Raw genomic sequence first — 19,114 nt, 5'->3', positions numbered from 1 at the left:
CTAAAGAGGTCCCTGGACTAGTCTAAAGGCGGGTCCTGGACTAGTCTAAAGGCGGGTCCTGGGCTAGTCTAAAGAGTTCCCTGGACTAGTGTAATGGCGGGTCCTGGACTAGTGTAATGGCGGGTCCTGGACTAGTGTAATGGCGGGGCCTGGACTAGTGTAATGGCGGGTCCTGGACTACTGTAAAGGCGGGTCCTGGACTGTTCTAGCTGCATTAACCTGATCACTGGTTCCCGTAGAGGAATGTTAGGCTGATAGCGGGAGTCTTCACTGCATTTTGTGCCTTTATAACCTGCTGGTGTCCAATAACTGTAACGTCGTCAGTTTTCTCTGAAATGATCTGTTCGCACATTTCAGTCTTCCTGGTGCTGATCTGCACTGAAATACACATCACATATTCACATGATGACAGATCACACTGCAGAGTATGACGTATGGATGAGGTTTCCTAGAATCCCATTAACAATGCTGCTGTAATATCCATTAGGTTTTGTATCTGGAGAGTCAGCCATGTATAAGCCTGCTGGGCCTATATGATTACATGCCGGACATCACTGTAATGCATAGATGGTGTCTGGCTGATTGGTTCGGTCGCCTAAATGGGGACAACCCTGTGTGATATTAGGCTATACTTGGTCATATGGACTAGGGTTGTCTTCAGTAAAAAATCCCTGCGGTTTTAGATAAATCACCATCTCTATAATGTATGAACCAGCCAGGTCTGCCATAGCACATTCTTTGCTTTTCTCAACTATGCAATTCATGAAGAAGCATGTAAAGGCAGTATGTCAGCCCAAACTGACGCCCTAAGTGTACCCTAAGTACTGGTGACTTACAGTGTACCCTAAGTACACCTCAATGGTGACTGACAGTGTACCCTAAGTATGCCTTAATGGTGACTGACCGTGTACTCTAAGCACACCTCACTGGTGACTGACAGTGTACCATAAGTACACCTCACTGGTGACTCACAGTGTACCATAAGTACACCTCGCTGGTGACTGACAGTGTACCCTAAGCACTCCTCAAAGGTGACTGACAGTGTACCCTAAGTACGCCTTAATGGTGACTGATAGTGTACCCTAAGTATGCCTTAATGGTGACTGACAGTGTACCCTAAGCACATCTCACTGGTGACTGACAGTGTACCCTAAGCACACCTCACTGGTGACCGACAGTGTACCCTAAGCACTCCTCACTGGTGAGTGACAGTGTACCCTAAGCACACCTCACTGGTGACTGACAGTGTACCCTAAGCACACCTCACTGGTGACTGACAGTGTACCCTAAGCTCACCTCGCTGGTGACTGACAGTGTACCCTAAGCACACCTCACTGGTGACTGACAGTGTACCCTAAGCACACCTCACTGGTGACTGACAGTGTACCCTAAGCACACCTCACTGGTGACTGACAGTGTACCCTAAGCACACCTCACTGGTGACTGACAGTGTACCCTAAGCACACCTTGCTGGTGACTGACAGTGTACCCTAAGCTCACCTCGCTGGTGACTGACAGTGTACCCTAAGCACACCTCACTGGTGACTGACAGTGTACCCTAAGCACACCTCACTGGTGACTGACAGTGTACCCTAAGTACACCTCACTGGTGACTGACAGTGTACCCTAAGCACACCTCACTGGTGACTGACAGTGTACCCTAAGCACACCTCACTGGTGACCGACAGTGTACCCTAAGCACTCCTCACTGGTGAGTGACAGTGTACCCTAAGCACACCTCACTGGTGACTGACAGTGTACCCTAAGCTCACCTCGCTGGTGACTGACAGTGTACCCTAAGCTCACCTCGCTGGTGACTGACAGTGTACCCTAAGCACACCTCGCTGGTGACTGACAGTGTACCCTAAGCACACCTCACTGGTGACTGACAGTGTACCCTAAGCACACCTCACTGGTGACTGACAGTGTACCCTAAGCACACCTCACTGGTGACTGACAGTGTACCCTAAGCACACCTCACTGGTGACTGACAGTGTACCCTAAGCACACCTTGCTGGTGACTGACCGCTTGATCTGCCTCCTTTCTCTAAAGGTACCTTCACACTAAACGATATCGCTAGCGATCCGTGACGTTGCAGCGTCCTCGCTAGCGATATCGTTCAGTTTGACAGGCAGCAGCGATCAGAATCCTGCTGTGATGTCGTTGGTCGGGGCTAGAGGGCCAGAACTTTATTTGGTCGCTGGCTCTCCCGCTGACATCGCTGAATCGGCGTGTGTGACGCCGATTCAGCGATGTCTTCACTGGTAACCAGGGTAAACATCGGGTTACTAAGTGCAGGGCCGCGCTTAGTAACCCGATGTTTACCCTGGTTACCATCCTAAAAGTAAAAAAACAAACGCTTCATACTTACCTTCCGCTGTCTGTCCCCAGCGCTGTGCTTTCCTGCATTCACTGTGAGCACAGCGGCCGGAAAGCAGAGCGGTGACGTCACCGTTCTGCTTTCCGGCCGCTGTGCTCACAGCCAGAGCAGAGAAGCAGAGCGCCGGGGACAGACAGCGGAAGGTAAGTATGAAGCGTTTGTTTTTTTTACTTTTAGGATGGTATCCAGGGTAAACATCGGGTTACTAAGCGCGGCCCTGCGCTTAGTAGCCCGATGTTTACCCTGGTTACCGGCATCGTTGGTCGCTGGAGAGCGGTCTGTGTGACAGCTCTCCAGCGACCAAACAGCAACGCTGCATCGATCCGGATCGTTGTCTGGATCGCTGCAGCGTCGTTTAGTGTGAAGGTACCTTAAGATAGCAGTAACTCCAGGCAAACCAGCTCTGTTAATCACCAGCGAGGCAGGGGGGGCATACAAACCCAGTGGGCAGCACGGTGCATTGAGATCTCAGCCACAAAAAGGTGCACTGGATATTTAATTTAAATTCAGTTTTTCTTTTCTGTTTTTATAGTCGAGCTAGTTGCCCCGAGTTATCACAGGATGACTTTTCTCCAGCAATCTCCATATTTTATTGACCACAATTACTCCATATGTGTTGCCCTGCAATGCGCCCACTAGTACATAAAGCAGATTATTAAGGAAGCCCTCCTCCCATCCACATTTTTATCCTCTCAATATATGGTAATCATCATATTATATAGCACTGTGTACTTACAATTGCTGACTTTGTCTTTCTACCCAGATAATTCTTCCCTTTTCCATTAGGTCAATGACATCCCGTGATTATAAACTGACTAGCTGAATCCTTCTAAGCTCTATGTAGAAAGAGGAAGTTTATTTTCTCTGCGTGAGTCAGCATTAGAACTACAATTCTAGTCACCGCAAACGTTTATGGCAGGGAGTAGTGGAGCAGCTGGGTCAGGAGTTGAAGAGGGGAAAGACTCATGTAGGGAAATTGTTTCTACTTGGAGCAGAGAAAAGAGAAGAATTAGCTGGGTAGAAGAGCAAAATGAGCAATTGTAAGTAAACAGTGCTGTACACTATGACACTGACTATATAGTAAGAGGGCGAAAATTGTGATGGAGGAGGAGGAGGAGTGCTTCTTTATCTGCTGGATGCAAGTTACATCAATAGTTGCCTAAAAATATATAGTAGAAAGAGCAGAACCTGGCCACCGGGGATGATCTGTAGTCACCTTGGCGGTCTGCTGGCTGTGTTTTGTCCAGCTCCACCGTGGATCGATGCATTTATTACTGAAGCGGATTAGAGAATTCCTTTCAGAGTTAATTAGGGTGAGAAGGGCTTGTGCCGAGCGCACGGGAGATGTGACGTTCAGACCACTCGGGGTAATTGCTCTCTTTACTTTCACTGTGCCAGCTGGGAAAACAAATCATGTGTGCCCATTCCACCAGTGACTCTGCACGGGAAGGTCGCAGCTCCACTATCTGACATTGATGACCCAGTTCTGTTGGAAACGATAGAACCCTTCTCCATATTGCTCCTATGAAACTACGCCTCCATTCAGCTCATGGTCCATGATGCCCTTCTTACTAATCGCCTTTACCACTTATCTGCCTTATAAATCGAAGTTGATAGATGGCGTTTGGTCCCATCGCAGAACGTCTCTCCTTCTCCTTTGTGGCCAGAGGGATTTGGATGGAGCGGCTGGTCGCACATGGCACATTGGAGAAGATGGCCGAGCTTGGCACTCGACGAGGTTATCTTCAGCAGGCTCATTCCATTGCTTTTACTTACAGCAGGGGATATGTTCATTTACTTTCTGCCTTGGGTTTTGTCTGTTTCATGGCCCATGTGAACATGCTCCTATTGTGCAGCGTACCGACTTATACTCCAGTTCATTATTCGGTCTCGTTTCATTCCATTGTCCACGTACTAGTCACTATATAGTCAGTCATTGAATGCGAAGAAATGTTATACATGTGGAACACGATTACATTATTGCACACGCATTATGTATCTTATGTTTTGTTTCCTTGTGCCGCCCTCTGAATGATAGGCAAATCCTGATTGTCCTTTTTGTGTATTAAAATGTAATTGTCCTTTCTTCTAAAATCCTATTAAAAAGCATGGTGTGGTTGTCTGCATTCCCCACAAAGATGATATAAAATGTCCAGGAACCATTCAATTCACAAGGTCTGTAACTTGCCCTCCACTTTCACTGGCTCATTCCTTTCCATCTGCATTCTGCCAGCACTATAGGTGCTGGAATTTCCTTTGTTACTTGCTGTTGTCCTGCCTTCCCCGGACTGAAGCCCGTCTCTGTTGTATCTGTATTCTGTTTGACAGACAAGTGAACAGGACAAGAGACAAAGTCTCGCTATCTGTTCCGGTAATCGTTCTGTGTCTCTGCTGCTAGAGACTGATTATATCTGACGACAGAAAGAAGGAAGATGTATAGTGATCGGCATATTGGCATGAAAATAAAGGGAATCTGTCAGTAGGATCAACCCTCCTAAACCATCTATATGGGCATGTAGATAATAAGAAGCTGGATAAAATAACACCTTGATATCTGTGATCCAGAGAAACCCATTTTTCTTAATATATAAATGAGCTGTTAAGATCTATGGGCCGGACATAGATCTCCCTGAGAATCTGCCTCCAGAGATTATTATAAGTGAAAGGGAGTGATACCAGTGTGAGACATGTAGATCGGGAGCACAGACTGTCAGTCATTACATGTCTCACTCTGGTAATTCTTCCTATCATTTATAATAATCTCTGGAGGCAGATTCTCAGGGAGATCTATGTCCGGCCCATAGATCTTAATAGCTCATTTACATATAAGAAAACTCATATATGAAGAAAATTGTGCATTTCTCTGGAATGAGACATCAGATTGCGTATATCAAGGTATCATTTTATTCAGCTTCCTATGACCATCGTGCCCATGTAGACGGCTTAGGAGGGATGATCCCACCGACTGATTGCCTATTAATACTTGTAAAATAAAGTACTTTACAGTTTTGTTGGACTCATCTGATGGCCAATGCAATCACTACATTTGTTGAATTGACAGTGATCATTTAGTTAAAAAAACGCATAATTAATGTTGATTGTGCCATTTTTTTATTTACATTGGCTGGTGTGATTTGGTGATGAGTGACGCTGAACCTGTATTTTCTTTATTTTATCATAAAAACTGGGTGTGCAGCTTATAGAGGCGATATATGGAGAGAAGAACATAGAAGTAGTGTTATGTAATGTCCGCAGGATGGCTGCCAGCTCTGAGCACTCACAGGTATGTTGGGAAACGTGTCTGCTCATGTCTCCTCCATGCACATCCACGGGGATGTTCTGCATTCTTCTCACTGCCAGCAGAACCTCTGCATATATGGAGAATTCAGCTGCAGGCTTCCCTAGTAGGGATGTACAGTGGGTACGGAAAGTATTCAGACACCTTTACATTTTTCACTCTTTGTTTCATTACAGCCATTTGGTAAATTCAAAAAAGTTCATTTTTTTCTCATTAATGTACACTCTGCACCCCATCTTGACTGAAAAAAAACAGAAATGTAGACATTTTTGCAAAATTATTGAAAAAGAAAAACTGAAATATCACATTGTCATAAGTATTCAGACCCTTTGCTCACACACTCATATTTAAATCACATGCTGTCAATTTCCTTGTGATCCTGCTTGAGATGGTTCCACGCCTTCAATGGAGTCCAGCTGTGTCTAATTAAACTGATAGGACTTGATTTGGAAAGGCACACACCTGTCTATATAAGACCTCACAGCTCACAGTGCATGTCAGACCAAATGAGAATCAAAGGAACTGGCCAAGGAGCTCAAAGACAGAATTGTGGCAAGGCACAGATCTGGCCATGGTTATAACAGAATTTCTGCAGTACTCAAGGTTCCTAAGAGCACAGTGGCCTCCGTAATCCTTACTTGGAAGTAGTTTGGGACCACCAGAAGTCTTCCTAGACCTGGCCGTCCAGCCAAACTGAGCAATCGTGGGAGAAGAGCCTTTGTGAGAGAGGTAAAGAAGAACCCCAAGATCACGGTGGCTGAGCTCCAGAGATACAGTGGGGAGATGGCAGAAAGTTCCACAAAGTCAATTATAACTGCAGCCCTCCACCAGTTGAGACCTGAAAATAGCTGTCCACCAACGTTCACCATCCAACCTGATGGAACTGGAGAGGATCTGCAAGGAAGAATGGCAGAGGATCCCCAAATCCAGGTGTGAAAAACGTGTTACATCATTCCCAAGAAGACTCATGGCTGTACTAGCTCAAAAGCAGCTTCTACTCAATACTGAGCAAAGGGTCTGAAAACTTATGACCATGTGGTATTTCAGTTTTTCTTTTTTAATAAATTTGCAAAAATTTCTACCTTTGTTTTTTTCAGTCAAGATGGGGTGCAGAGTGTACATTAATGGGAAAACAATGAACTTTTTTGAATTTACCAAATGGCGGCAATGAAACAAAGAGTGAAAAATGTAAAGGGGTCTGAATACTTTCTGTAACCACTGTATATAGCTTTATTTCCAAAAGATGGAAGGAATCCTCCGTACAGGTAGTAAACCTGCAAGGGACCAGCATTGTGATTGTTGGGGTGTCAGAACTTGCATTGAGTTACATGTAACTGACAGATACGGCCATTCTTCTTTTCACTGACATTTCTATTCCCAAGTTTGCTCTGTAAAGTGGTTGTCAACCCATGTTCCATTTATGTATGGAAAAAGAATGTGGAGCAATATATACCGTAAAAAAAAAAGATTCTAGGAACTAAGGAATATCATACACATGCACCAGTGTCTTGGTGTTTTCTAACCACTTTGGCCCCGGGACACCCCTGGCGAATAGATAAGAAACTAAACATGGTGTCCTTAGAATGAACGTGTGTGTATACCTACTTACACATAATCGTTCTGGGTGTGTATAATGAGTGTATATAATGTATGTGTGCATATACACATTTACACGTCTGCCGTATATATGTGCGTCCCCTGCACTGAAGAGATAAAAAGCATTGATCGGACTCGCTTGGATGCTCCTGTGCAGCCCAGTGTTGTGCCCGCTCTCATGCTGAGCGACGCTGGCACTGCATTGATATTGTGCTGCCAGCGTCATCTTGGAGAAGACGTGAGAGCACTAGTCGGCCAAATATTACTTCCTGAAGCGCGGCTGCTTAATTTGTGTCCGTGTTTTAAAGAACCAGATAATTGAATGAATTCGCGTCATTGCTGGAAGCCATGAGCAGCCTCCTGCCTAGCGCCCCTCACTGCCACCTCCATGTATAACCGTAATGTTGTGGCATTCATTGGGAGTTTCAGCAGAACCATGGGAGGGAAAATGCTGATCCGCAGTACATGGTGCATTGCTCTGAAGAAACCGATGCTGCCTCATACGGTGTCAATTTTTCATCACCAAATAATCCAAGATCCACTAAAGTTTTGCATCAAGAAGTGCAGTGAAGAAAGCCTAGATTTTCCTTCTTGCATAGAAACCTCATTATAGATTACATAACAAAATGAAACTAAATGTTAGAGGAAAAAAGTGTCATTATTGGGATGAAGCTATGGGACCATATCTGCTGGGCTTCTCCTGAGTGAATGACGGGAGTCCTCTATACCAGTGTCTGATGGTGATATCAGTAGCTAAAGATACTTTTGCAGAAATTATTTTGTGAATTAGGGGGTCTGTTCACATTTTGTAGACTTCAGACCCATTTGTAGACGTCCCACCCATCTTTACACGCACCCCTATATGTAGACGACCCACCCATCTGTAGATGTCCCACCATCTGTACACGTCACCCCATTTGTAGACGTCCTACTCAACAGTAGACATCTTACCCATCTGTAGACGTCCCGCCAATCTGTAGACGTCTTACCCAGCTGTAGAAGTCCCACCCATCTGTAGATGTCCCACAATCTGTACACGTCACCCCCATTTGTAGACGTCCAACTCAACAGAAGATGTCTTACCCATCTTTAGACGTCCCGCCAATCTGTAGACGTCTTACCCATCTGTAGACGTCCCACCAATCTGTAGACGTCTTACCCATCTGTAGAAGTCCCGGCCATCTGTAGACGTCCCACCATCTGTTCACGTCACACCCATTTGTAGACGTCCCACTCAACAGTAGACGTCTTACCCATCTGTAGACGTCCCACCAATCTGTAGACGTCTTACCCATCTGTAGAAGTCCCGGCCATCTGTAGATGTCCCACCATCTGTGCACGTCACCCCATCTGTAGTGACTTTTGCAGGCATTATAAACCCGTGTTGAATATATGTAAATTTATATGAGGAACCTATTAAATTATATTACCCCATGACTTTTGTAATGAAGATGAAGCCTTTTTCCATTGTGGAACTCCTATTTAATGGATTTTGTATTCTACAATAAAGTTTGTAGTATATTTTTCCACCTCTGGCGTTTACCGTCTGATAGGAGTTAAATGTACAGTGGGGCAAAAAAGTATTTAGTCAGTCAGCAATAGTGCAAGTTCCACCACTTAAAAAGATGAGAGGCGTCTGTAATTTACATCATAGGTAGACCTCAACTATGGGAGACAAACTGAGAAAAAAAAATCCAGAAAATCACATTGTCTGTTTTTTTATCATTTTATTTGCATATTATGGTGGAAAATAAGTATTTGGTCAGAAACAAAATTTCATCTCAATACTTTGTAATATATCCTTTGTTGGCAATAACAGAGGTCAAACGTTTTCTGTAAGTCTTCACAAGGTTGCCACACACTGTTGTTGGTATGTTGGCCCATTCCTCCATGCAGATCTCCTCTAGAGCAGTGATGTTTTTGGCTTTTCGCTTGGCAACACGGACTTTCAACTCCCTCCAAAGGTTTTCTATAGGGTTGAGATCTGGAGACTGGCTAGGCCACTCCAGGACCTTGAAATGCTTCTTACGAAGCCACTCCTTTGTTGCCCTGGCGGTGTGCTTTGGATCATTGTCATGTTGAAAGACCCAGCCACGTTTCATCTTCAATGCCCTTGCTGATGGAAGGAGGTTTGCACTCAAAATCTCACGATACATGGCCCCATTCATTCTTTCATGTACCCGGATCAGTCGTCCTGGCCCCTTTGCAGAGAAACAGCCCCAAAGCATGATGTTTCCACCACCATGCTTTACAGTAGGTATGGTGTTTGATGGATGCAACTCAGTATTCTTTTTCCTCCAAACACGACAAGTTGTGTTTCTACCAAACAGTTCCAGTTTGGTTTCATCAGACCATAGGACATTCTCCCAAAACTCCTCTGGATCATCCAAATGCTCTCTAGCAAACTTCAGATGGGCCCGGACATGTACTGGCTTAAGCAGTGGGACACGTCTGGCACTGCAGGATCTGAGTCCATGGTGGCGTAGTGTGTTACTTATGGTAGGCCTTGTTACATTGGTCCCAGCTCTCTGCAGTTCATTCACTAGGTCCCCCCGCGTGGTTCTGGGATTTTTGCTCACCGTTCTTGTGATCATTCTGACCCCACGGGGTGGGATTTTGCGTGGAGCCCCAGATCGAGGGAGATTATCAGTGGTCTTGTATGTCTTCCATTTTCTAATTATTGCTCCCACTGTTGATTTCTTCACTCCAAGCTGGTTGGCTATTGCAGATTCAGTCTTCCCAGCCTGGTGCAGGGCTACAATTTTGTTTCTGGTGTCCTTTGACAGCTCTTTGGTCTTCACCATAGTGGAGTTTGGAGTCAGACTGTTTGAGGGTGTGCACAGGTGTCTTTTTATACTGATAACAAGTTTAAACAGGTGCCATTACTACAGGTAATGAGTGGAGGAAAGAGGAGACTCTTAAAGAAGAAGTTACAGGTCTGTGAGAGCCAGAAATCTTGATTGTTTGTTTCTGACCAAATACTTATTTTCCACCATAATATGCAAATAAAATGATAAAAAAACAGACAATGTGATTTTCTGGATTTTTTTTTCTCAGTTTGTCTCCCATAGTTGAGGTCTACCTATGATGTAAATTACAGACGCCTCTCATCTTTTTAAGTGGTGGAACTTGCACTATTGCTGACTGACTAAATACTTTTTTGCCCCACTGTATATATCTGAAAACCCAACGTGACCGAGCCAATTTTAACCTTAAAGGGAACCTGTCACCCCGTTTTTTGAGATTGAGATATAAATACTGTTAAATAGGGCCTGCGCTGTGTGTTACAATAGTGTATGTAGTGTACCCCGATTCCCCACCTATGCTGAGAAATAACTTACCAAAGTCGCCGTTTTCGCCTGTCAATCAGGCTGGTCAGGTTGGGTGGGCGTGGTGACATCGCTGGTTCTTCCTCAGCTTTACGTTGGTGGCGTAGTGGTGTCCGCATGTTGAGGTGACTAATCCACTGTGGGCACGTGAACAAGCAGCGCGCGATCTGCGCTGTCATCCCTTTCGTCGGTGGGGGCGGCCATCTTCCTGGGGCCGCGCGTGCGCAGATCGAGTGCTCTGCTGCACGGGGCTTCAGGAAAATGGCCGCGGGATGCCGCGCGTGCGCATTAGAGATCGCGGCCGCCATTTTCCCAAAGCCGAGATGCAAACTCGGCTTTGGGAAAATGGCCGCAGCGATCTCTAATGCGCACGCGCGGCATCCCGCGGCCATTTTCCTGAAGCCCCGTGCAGCAGAGCACTCGATCTGCGCACGCGCGGCCCCAGGAAGATGGCCGCCCCCACCGACGAAAGGGATGACAGCGCAGATCGCGCGCTGCTTGTTCACGTGCCCACAGTGGATTAGTCACCTCAACATGCGGACACCACTACGCCACCAACGTAAAGCTGAGGAAGAACCAGCGCTGTGAACACGCCCTCCCGACCTGACCAGCCTGATTGACAGGCGAAAACGGCGACTTTGGTAAGTTATTTCTCAGCATAGGTGGGGAATCGGGGTACACTACATACACTATTGTAACACCCAGCGCAGGCCCTATTTAACAGTATTTATATCTCAATCTCAAAAAACGGGGTGACAGGTTCCCTTTAATGACCAGGCCCAATTATGGAAATCTGACCAGTGTCACTTTATGTGGTAATAACTCTGGAACCCTTCAGCGGATCCCCGTGGTTCCAAGATTTTTTTTTTCGTGACACATTGTACTTTGTTAGTGCTAAATTCGGGTTGGTATGTTTTGCGTTTATTTGTGAAGATATCAGCATTTTGGTCAAAATGTTGAAAAATTAGCAATTTTCAAACTTTCAATACAATCGTAAAATCATAGAATGTTAGAATTGTAAGGGACCACCAGGGTCGTTGTGTCCAACCCTCGCCTGAATGCTGGATTCACTTATCCATTTCAGACACTGAAGACTTCCATTGAAGGAGAACTCACCACCTCTCATAGCAGCCTGTTCCACTCATTGCTCACCCTCACTGTCAAAAAGTTTTTTTCTAATATATAACTGGTATCTTCTCCCTTCCAGTTTCATTCCATTGCTCCTCGTGTTTCCATGTGCAATGAGAATAATGATTATCCCTCTACACTGTGACATCCCTTCGGATACTGTATTTGTAGAGAAAAATAAAGTCTCTTCTTAGCCTTATTTTTTGCAAGCTAAACATTCCCAGATCCTTTATTCATTCCTCCTAGACATACATTACAGTCCGCTCACCATCCTGGTTGCTCTTCTCTGAACTTGCTCTAGTTTTTCAATGTCTTATTTAAAATGTAAACAAAATTAGAGTATGAACGGCACTAGGCGGTCTCACAACACACGGTTCACTAGTAGACGTGGAATCCTTATTAGGGCTCGTATAGATCCAGCAGTATGCGGGTGGTGCTCCACACAAAAGTCGTAAGCAGATATAAAAAACAGAAGAAATAGATGTGGCACTCACCCAAGTTTTACTGCAATTCATTGTCCTTTATTCATCTTTATAACGAAGCAGACATAGTAAGGAGAGGCGGCTGGTGAGGGTTGCAGTGCGGGGAGTGAGAGAAGGACGACGGCCGTTTCGCGCTTGTGCGCTTCCACGGGTTCAGGTCCCGGGGTGAGTGCCACATCTATTTCTTCTTATTTAACCCCTTCCCGACCTGTGACACAGCGTATGCGTCATGAAAGTCGGTGCCAATCCGACCTATGACGCATATGCTGTGTCACAGAATGATCACGTCCCTGCAGATCGGGTGAAAGGGTTAACTCCCATTTCACCCGATCTGCAGGGACAGGGGGAGTGGTAGTTTAGCCCACGGGGGGTGGCTTCACCCCCCCGTGGCTACGATCGCTCTGATTGGCTGTTGAAAGTGAAACTGCCAATCACAGCGATTTGTAATATTTCACCTAAAAAACTGGTGAAATATTACAATCCAGCCATGGCCGATGCTGCAATATCATCGGCCATGGCTGGAAACACTTATGTGCACCCACCCCACCGATCGCCCCCCCAGCCCTCCGATCTGTGCTCCGCTCCCCTCCGTCCTGTGCTCCGCTCCCCCGTCCTCCTGTCCGCTCCCCCCGTGCTCCAATCACACCCCCCGTGCTCCAATCAAACCCCCCGCACTCCGATCCACCCCCCGCACAGCGATCCCCCCGTGCTCCGATCCACCCCCCCCGCACAGCGATCCCCCACCCCGTGCTCCAATCCACCCCCCCGTGTTTCGATCCACCCCCCCCGTGTTTCGATCCACCCCCCCATGCTCCGATCCACCCCCCCGTGCTCCGACGCCCCCCCGTGCCCTGATCTTCCCTCCCCCCCCTTATACTTACCGAGCCTCCCGGGGTCCGTCCGTCTTCTTTCCTGGGCACCGCAATCTTCCAAAATGGCGGGCGCATGTGCAGTGCGCCCGCCGAATCTGCCGGCCGGCAGATTCGCTCCAGAGTGAATTTTGATCACTGAGATAGGTTATATCTCAGTGATCAAAATAAAAAAAATAGTAAATGACCCCCCCCCCCCCCCTTTGTCACCCCCATAGGTAGGGACAATAAAAAAAATAAAGAATTTTTTTTTTCCACTAAGGTTGGGGTAAGAACTAGGGTTAGGGGTAGGGTTAGGGTTTGGGATGTGCACACGTATTCTGGTCCTCTGCGGATTTTTCCGCAGAGGATTTGATAAATCCGCAGTGCTAAACCGCTGTGGATTTACCGTGTTTTTTCTGCGCATTTCACTGCGGTTTTACAACTGCAACTTTCTATTGGAGCAGTTGTAAAACCGCTGCAGAATCCGCAGAAAGAAGTGACATGCTGCGGAATGTAAACCGCTGCGTTTCCGTGCAGTTTTTCTGCAGCATGTGTACAGCGATTTTTGTTTCCCATAGGTTTACATTGAACTGTAAACTCATGGGAAACTGCTGCGGATCCGCAGCGTTTTCCGCAGCATGTGCACATACCTTTAGAATTAGGCTATGTGCACATGGTGTGGATTTGGCTGCGGATCCGCAGCAGTATTCCATCACGTTTACAGTACCATGTAAACATATGGAAAACCAAATCCGCTGTGCCCATGGTGCGGAAAATACCACGCGGAAACGCTGCGTTGTATTTTCCGCAGCATGTCAATTCTTTGTGCGGATTCCGCAGCGTTTTACACCTGTTCCTCAATAGGAATCCACAGGTGAAATCCGCACAAAAAACACTGGCAATCCACGGTAAATCCGCAGGTAAAACGCAGTGCCTTTTACCCGCGGATTTTTCAAAAATGGTGCGGAAATATCTCACACGAATCCGCAACGTTGGCACATAGCCTTAGGGTTAGGGTTGGGTTGGAATTAGGGTTGTGGTTAGGGTTAGGGGTGTGTTGGGGTTAGGGTTGTGGTTAGGGGTGTGTTGGGGTTAGGGTTGTGATTAGGGTTACGGCTACAGTTGGGATAAGGGTTAGGGGTGTGTTGGCGTCAGAATTGAGGGGTTTCCACTGTTTAGGCACATCAGGGGGTCTCCAAACGCAACATGGCGCCACCATTGATTCCAGCCAATCTTGTATTCAAAAAGTCAAATGGTGCTCCCTCACTTCCGAGCCCTGACGTGTGCCCAAACAGTGGTTTACCCCCACATATGGGGTACCAGCATACTCAGGACAAACTGCGCAACAATTACTGGGGTCCAATTTCTCCTGTTACCCTTGAGAAAATAAAAAATTGCTTGCTAAAACATCATTTTTGAGGAAAGAAAAATGATTTTTTATTTTCACGGCTCTGCGTTGTAAACGTCTGTGAAACACTTGGGGGTTCAAAGTGCTCACCACATATCTAGATAAGTTCCTTGGGGGGTCTAGTTTCCAAAATGGGGTCACTTGTGGGGGGTTTCTACTGTTTAGGCACACCAGGGGCTCTGCAAACGCAACGTGATGTCCGCAGACCATTCCATCAAAGTCTGCATTTCAAAAGTCACTACTTCCCTTCTGAGCCCCGACGTGTGCCCAAACAGTGGTTTACCCCCACACATGGGGTATCAGCGTACTCAGGAGAAACTGGACAACAACTTTTGGGATCCAATTTCTCCTGTAACCCTTGGGAAAATAAAAAATTCTGGGCTAAAAAATTATTTTTGAGGAAAGAAAACGTATTTAGAATTTTCACGGCTCTGCGTTATAAACTTCTGTGAAGCACTTGGGGGTTGAAAGTGCTCACCACATATCTAGATAATTTCATTTCGGGGTTTAGTTTCCAAAATAAGGTCACTTGTGGGGGGTTTCTACTGTTTAGTCACATCAGGGGTAATGCAAACGCAACGTGACGCCCATAGAGCATTCCATCAAAGTCTGTATTTCAAAACGTCACTACTTCACTTCCGAGCCCCGGCAAGTGCCCAAATAGTAGTTTACCCCGACATATGGGGTATCACCGTACTCAAAAGAAACTGGACAACAAATATTGGGGTCAAATTTCTCCTGTTACCCTTGGGAAAATTAAAAAATTCTGGGCTAAAAAATTATTTTTGAGGAAAGAAAACGTATTTATTATTTTCACTGCTCTGTGTTATGAACTTCTGTGAAGCACTTGGGGGTTCAAAGTGCTCACCTCACATCTAGATAAGTTGCTTTCGGGGTCTAGTTTCCAAAATGGGGTCACTTGTGGGGGGTTTCTACTGTTAAGCCACATCAGGGGCTCTGCAAACGCAACGTGACGCCCGCAGAGCATTCCATCAAAGTCTGCATTTCAAAACGTCACTACTTCACTTCCGAGCCCCAGCATGTGCCTAAACAGTGGTTTACCCCCACATATGGGGTATCAGCGTACTCAGGAGAAACTGGACAACAACTTTTGGGGTCAAATTTCTCCTGTTACCCTTGGGAAAATAAAAAATTGCGGGCTAAAAAAATCATTTTTGAGAAAATAATTTTTTTTTTATTTTCATGGCTCTGCGTTATAAACTTCTGTGAAGCACCTGGGGGTTCAAAGTGCTCACCACACATCTAGATTAGTTCCTTTGGGGGTCTAGTTTCCAAAATGGGGTCATTTGTGGGGGATCTCCAATGTTTAGGCACACAGGGGCTCTCCAAACGCGACATGGTGTCCGCTAATGATTGGAGCTAATTTTCCATTTAAAAAGCCAAATGGCGTGCCTTCCCTTCTGAGCCCTGCCGTGCGCCCAAACAGTGGTTTACCCCCACATATGGGGTATCTGCGTACTCAGGACAAACTGGACAACAACATTTGTGGTCAAATTTCTCCTATTACCATTGGCAAAATAGGAAATTCCAGGCTACAAAATCATTTTTGAGAAAAGAAAAATTATTTTTTATTTTCATGGCTCTGCATTATAAACTTCTGTGAAGCACCTGGGGGTGCTCCGTATGCATCTAGATAAGTTCCTTGGGGAGTCTAGTTTCCAAAATGGGGTCACTTGTGGGGGAGCTCCAATGCATAGGCACACAGGGGCTCTCCAAACGCGACGTGGTGTCCGCTAACAATTGGAGCTAATTTTCCATTCAAAAAGTCAAAAGGCGCGCCTTCCCTTCTGAGCCCTGCCGTGTGCCCAAACAGTGGTTTACCCCCACATATGAGGAATCGGCGTACTCGGGAGAAATTGCTCAACAAATTTTTTGATCCATTTTATCCTATTGCCCATGTGAAAATGAAAAAATTGAGGCGAAAAGAAATTTTTTGTGAAAAAAAGTACTTTTTCATTTTTACGGATCAATTTGTGAAACACCTGAGGGTTTAAAGTGTTCAGTAGGCATCTAGATAAGTTCCTTGGGGGGTCCAGTTTCCAAAATGGGGTCACTTGTGGGGGAGCTCCAATGTTTAGGCACACAGGGTCTCTCCAAACGCGACATGGTGTCCGCTAACGATGGAGATAATTTTTCATTCAAAAAGTCAAATGGCGCTCCTTCCCTTCCGAGTCTTACCATGTGCCCAAACAGTGGTTTACCCCCACATGTGAGGTATCGGTGTACTCAGGAGAAATTGCCCAACAAATTTTAGGATCCTTTTTATCCTGTTGTCCATGTGAAAATGAAAAAATTGAGGCTAAAAGAATTTTTTTGTGAAAAAAAAGTACTTTTTCATTTTTACGGATCAATTTGTGAAGCTCCTGGGGGTTTAAAGGGCTCACTATGCATCTAGATAAGTTCCTTGGGGCGTCTAGTTTCCAAAATGGGGTCACTTGTGGGGGAGCTCCAATTTTTAGGCACACGGGGGCTCTCCAAACGCGACATGGTGTCCGCTAAAGAGTGCAGCCAATTTTTCATTCAAAAAGTCAAATGGCGCTCCTTCCCTTCCAAGCCCTGCCGTGCGCCCAAACAGTGGTTTACCCCCACATATGAGGTATCAGCGTACTCAGGACAAATTGGACAACAACTTTCGTGGTTCAGTTTCTCCTTTTACCATTGGGAAAATAAAAAAATTGTTGCTGAAAAATCATTTTTGTGACTAAAAAGTTAAATGTTCATTTTTTCCTTCCATGTTGCTTCTGCTGCTGTGAAGCACCTGAAGGGTTAATAAACTTCTTGAATGTGGTTTTGTGCACCTTGAGGGGTGCAGTTTTTAGAATGGTGTCACTTTTGGGTATTTTCAGCCATATAGACCCCTCAAACTGACTTCAAATGTGAGGTGGTCCCTAAAAAAATGGTTTTGTAAATTTCGTTGTAAAAATGAGAAATCGCTGGTCAAATTTTAACCCTTATAACTTTCTAGCAAAAAAAAATTTTGTTTCCAAAATTGTGCTGATGTAAAGTAGACGTGTCGGAAATGTTATTTATTAACTATTTTTTGTCACATAACTCTCTGGTTTAACAGAATAAAAATTCAAAATGTGAAAATTGCGAAATTTTCAAAATTTTCGCCAAATTTCCGTTTTTATCACAAATAAACGCAGAATTTATTGACCTAAATTTACCACTAACATGAAGCCCAATATGTCACGAAAAAACAATCTCAGAACCGCTAGGATCCGTTGAAGCGTTCCTGAGTTATTACCTCATAAAGGGACACTGGTCAGAATTGCAAAAAACGGCAAGGTCTTTAAGGTCAAAATAGAAATAGGATAATACACCGCACTCACGGATGGAATATTTTGCAAGTGAATCAAACAATTTATTGGTGTACATACATATTGAATACACAACAATGCCAGTATATATGCGCAGTAGAAAAAGCGTGCATACAGATGACGTTTCGAACCCCAACCGGGTTCTTAATCATAAAACGCTGTGGAAAAATTGGAAAATACAAAACATAAATCATAACAAACATATACAATCAGCCTGAAACCATATATAATAAGGAAAAAATGGACACCCAAGGCACAGAGCCCAAAGAAATAACCCCAAGAACAGGATGGAGTTTGGACCCCTCAGGTAATACAGCGTTATGTAGCTTTCCTCTTTACATACCTTACTATACTATGGGGTCTCATGACATCATTATTATGCCTGCAGGTACTATCTAGCGGCTGCTAGCCTACATTTTAAGCCTACATCTACTCTAGGTAATGTTTTGTTCCTCCATATACCCATTTGACATAAATCCACTATACATTGCTCTCCTAATTTTCACTTTTATCACACCATTCCCCACAGCATTATTGTACAGTATATTAATCCATCCCGGCTGGGATATTCCTAGTGCTCTTGGCTGCATACCATCTGTAGGTAAATCCTTGCTCCCTTGCCCTACTCCGGTGTTACTTTCTGTATATATCCTTATTAGTTCTTATAGCACAGTGGGTGTTCATACATCCCTCTTTGATCAGGACTGGCCTATGTCCAAACTCCATCCTGTTCTTGGGGTTATTTCTTTGGGCTCTGTGCCTTGGGTGTCCATTTTTTCCTTATTATATATGGTTTCAGGCTGATTGTATATGTTTGTTATGATTTATGTTTTGTATTTTCCAATTTTTCCACAGCGTTTTATGATTAAGAACCTGGTTGGGGTTCGAAACGTCATCTGTATGCACGCTTTTTCTACTGCACAAATATACTGGCATTGTTGTGTATTCAATATGTATGTACACTAATAAATTGTTTGATTCACTTGCAAAATATTCCATCCGTGAGTGCGGTGTATTATCCTATTTCTATTAAGGACTCTGTTGTCCATTACACCAGCACCCTCCTCTGATATAGCAAGAGTGCAGACTATATTCTCTCTTTTAAGGTCAAAATAGGCTGGGTCATGAAGGGGTTAAAATGTAGTAACCAGAACTAGACACTGTATTCCAGATGAGGCCTGACCCAGCAGGAGTAGAGGGGGATAATTGATTCACATGATGTAGACTCGATGCTTCTCTTAATACATCCCATAACTGTGTTTGCCTTTTTTTGCTGCTGCATCACACTGTTGACTTAATT

General features: G+C 45.1%; 1 protein-coding gene across 2 annotated transcripts in view; it reads left to right on the top strand.

Moving 5' to 3' along the window:
* The window catches only part of PIK3CB (phosphatidylinositol-4,5-bisphosphate 3-kinase catalytic subunit beta), a 256,475-nt gene that overhangs the window by 105,569 nt on the left and 131,792 nt on the right, over positions 1-19,114 (top strand). The window lies entirely within an intron of this gene.

Source organism: Ranitomeya imitator, chromosome 5, assembly GCF_032444005.1.
Source record: "Ranitomeya imitator isolate aRanImi1 chromosome 5, aRanImi1.pri, whole genome shotgun sequence".
Classification (NCBI taxonomy): Eukaryota; Metazoa; Chordata; class Amphibia; order Anura; family Dendrobatidae; genus Ranitomeya; species Ranitomeya imitator.
This window is presented reverse-complemented; position numbering and strand designations above follow the sequence as displayed.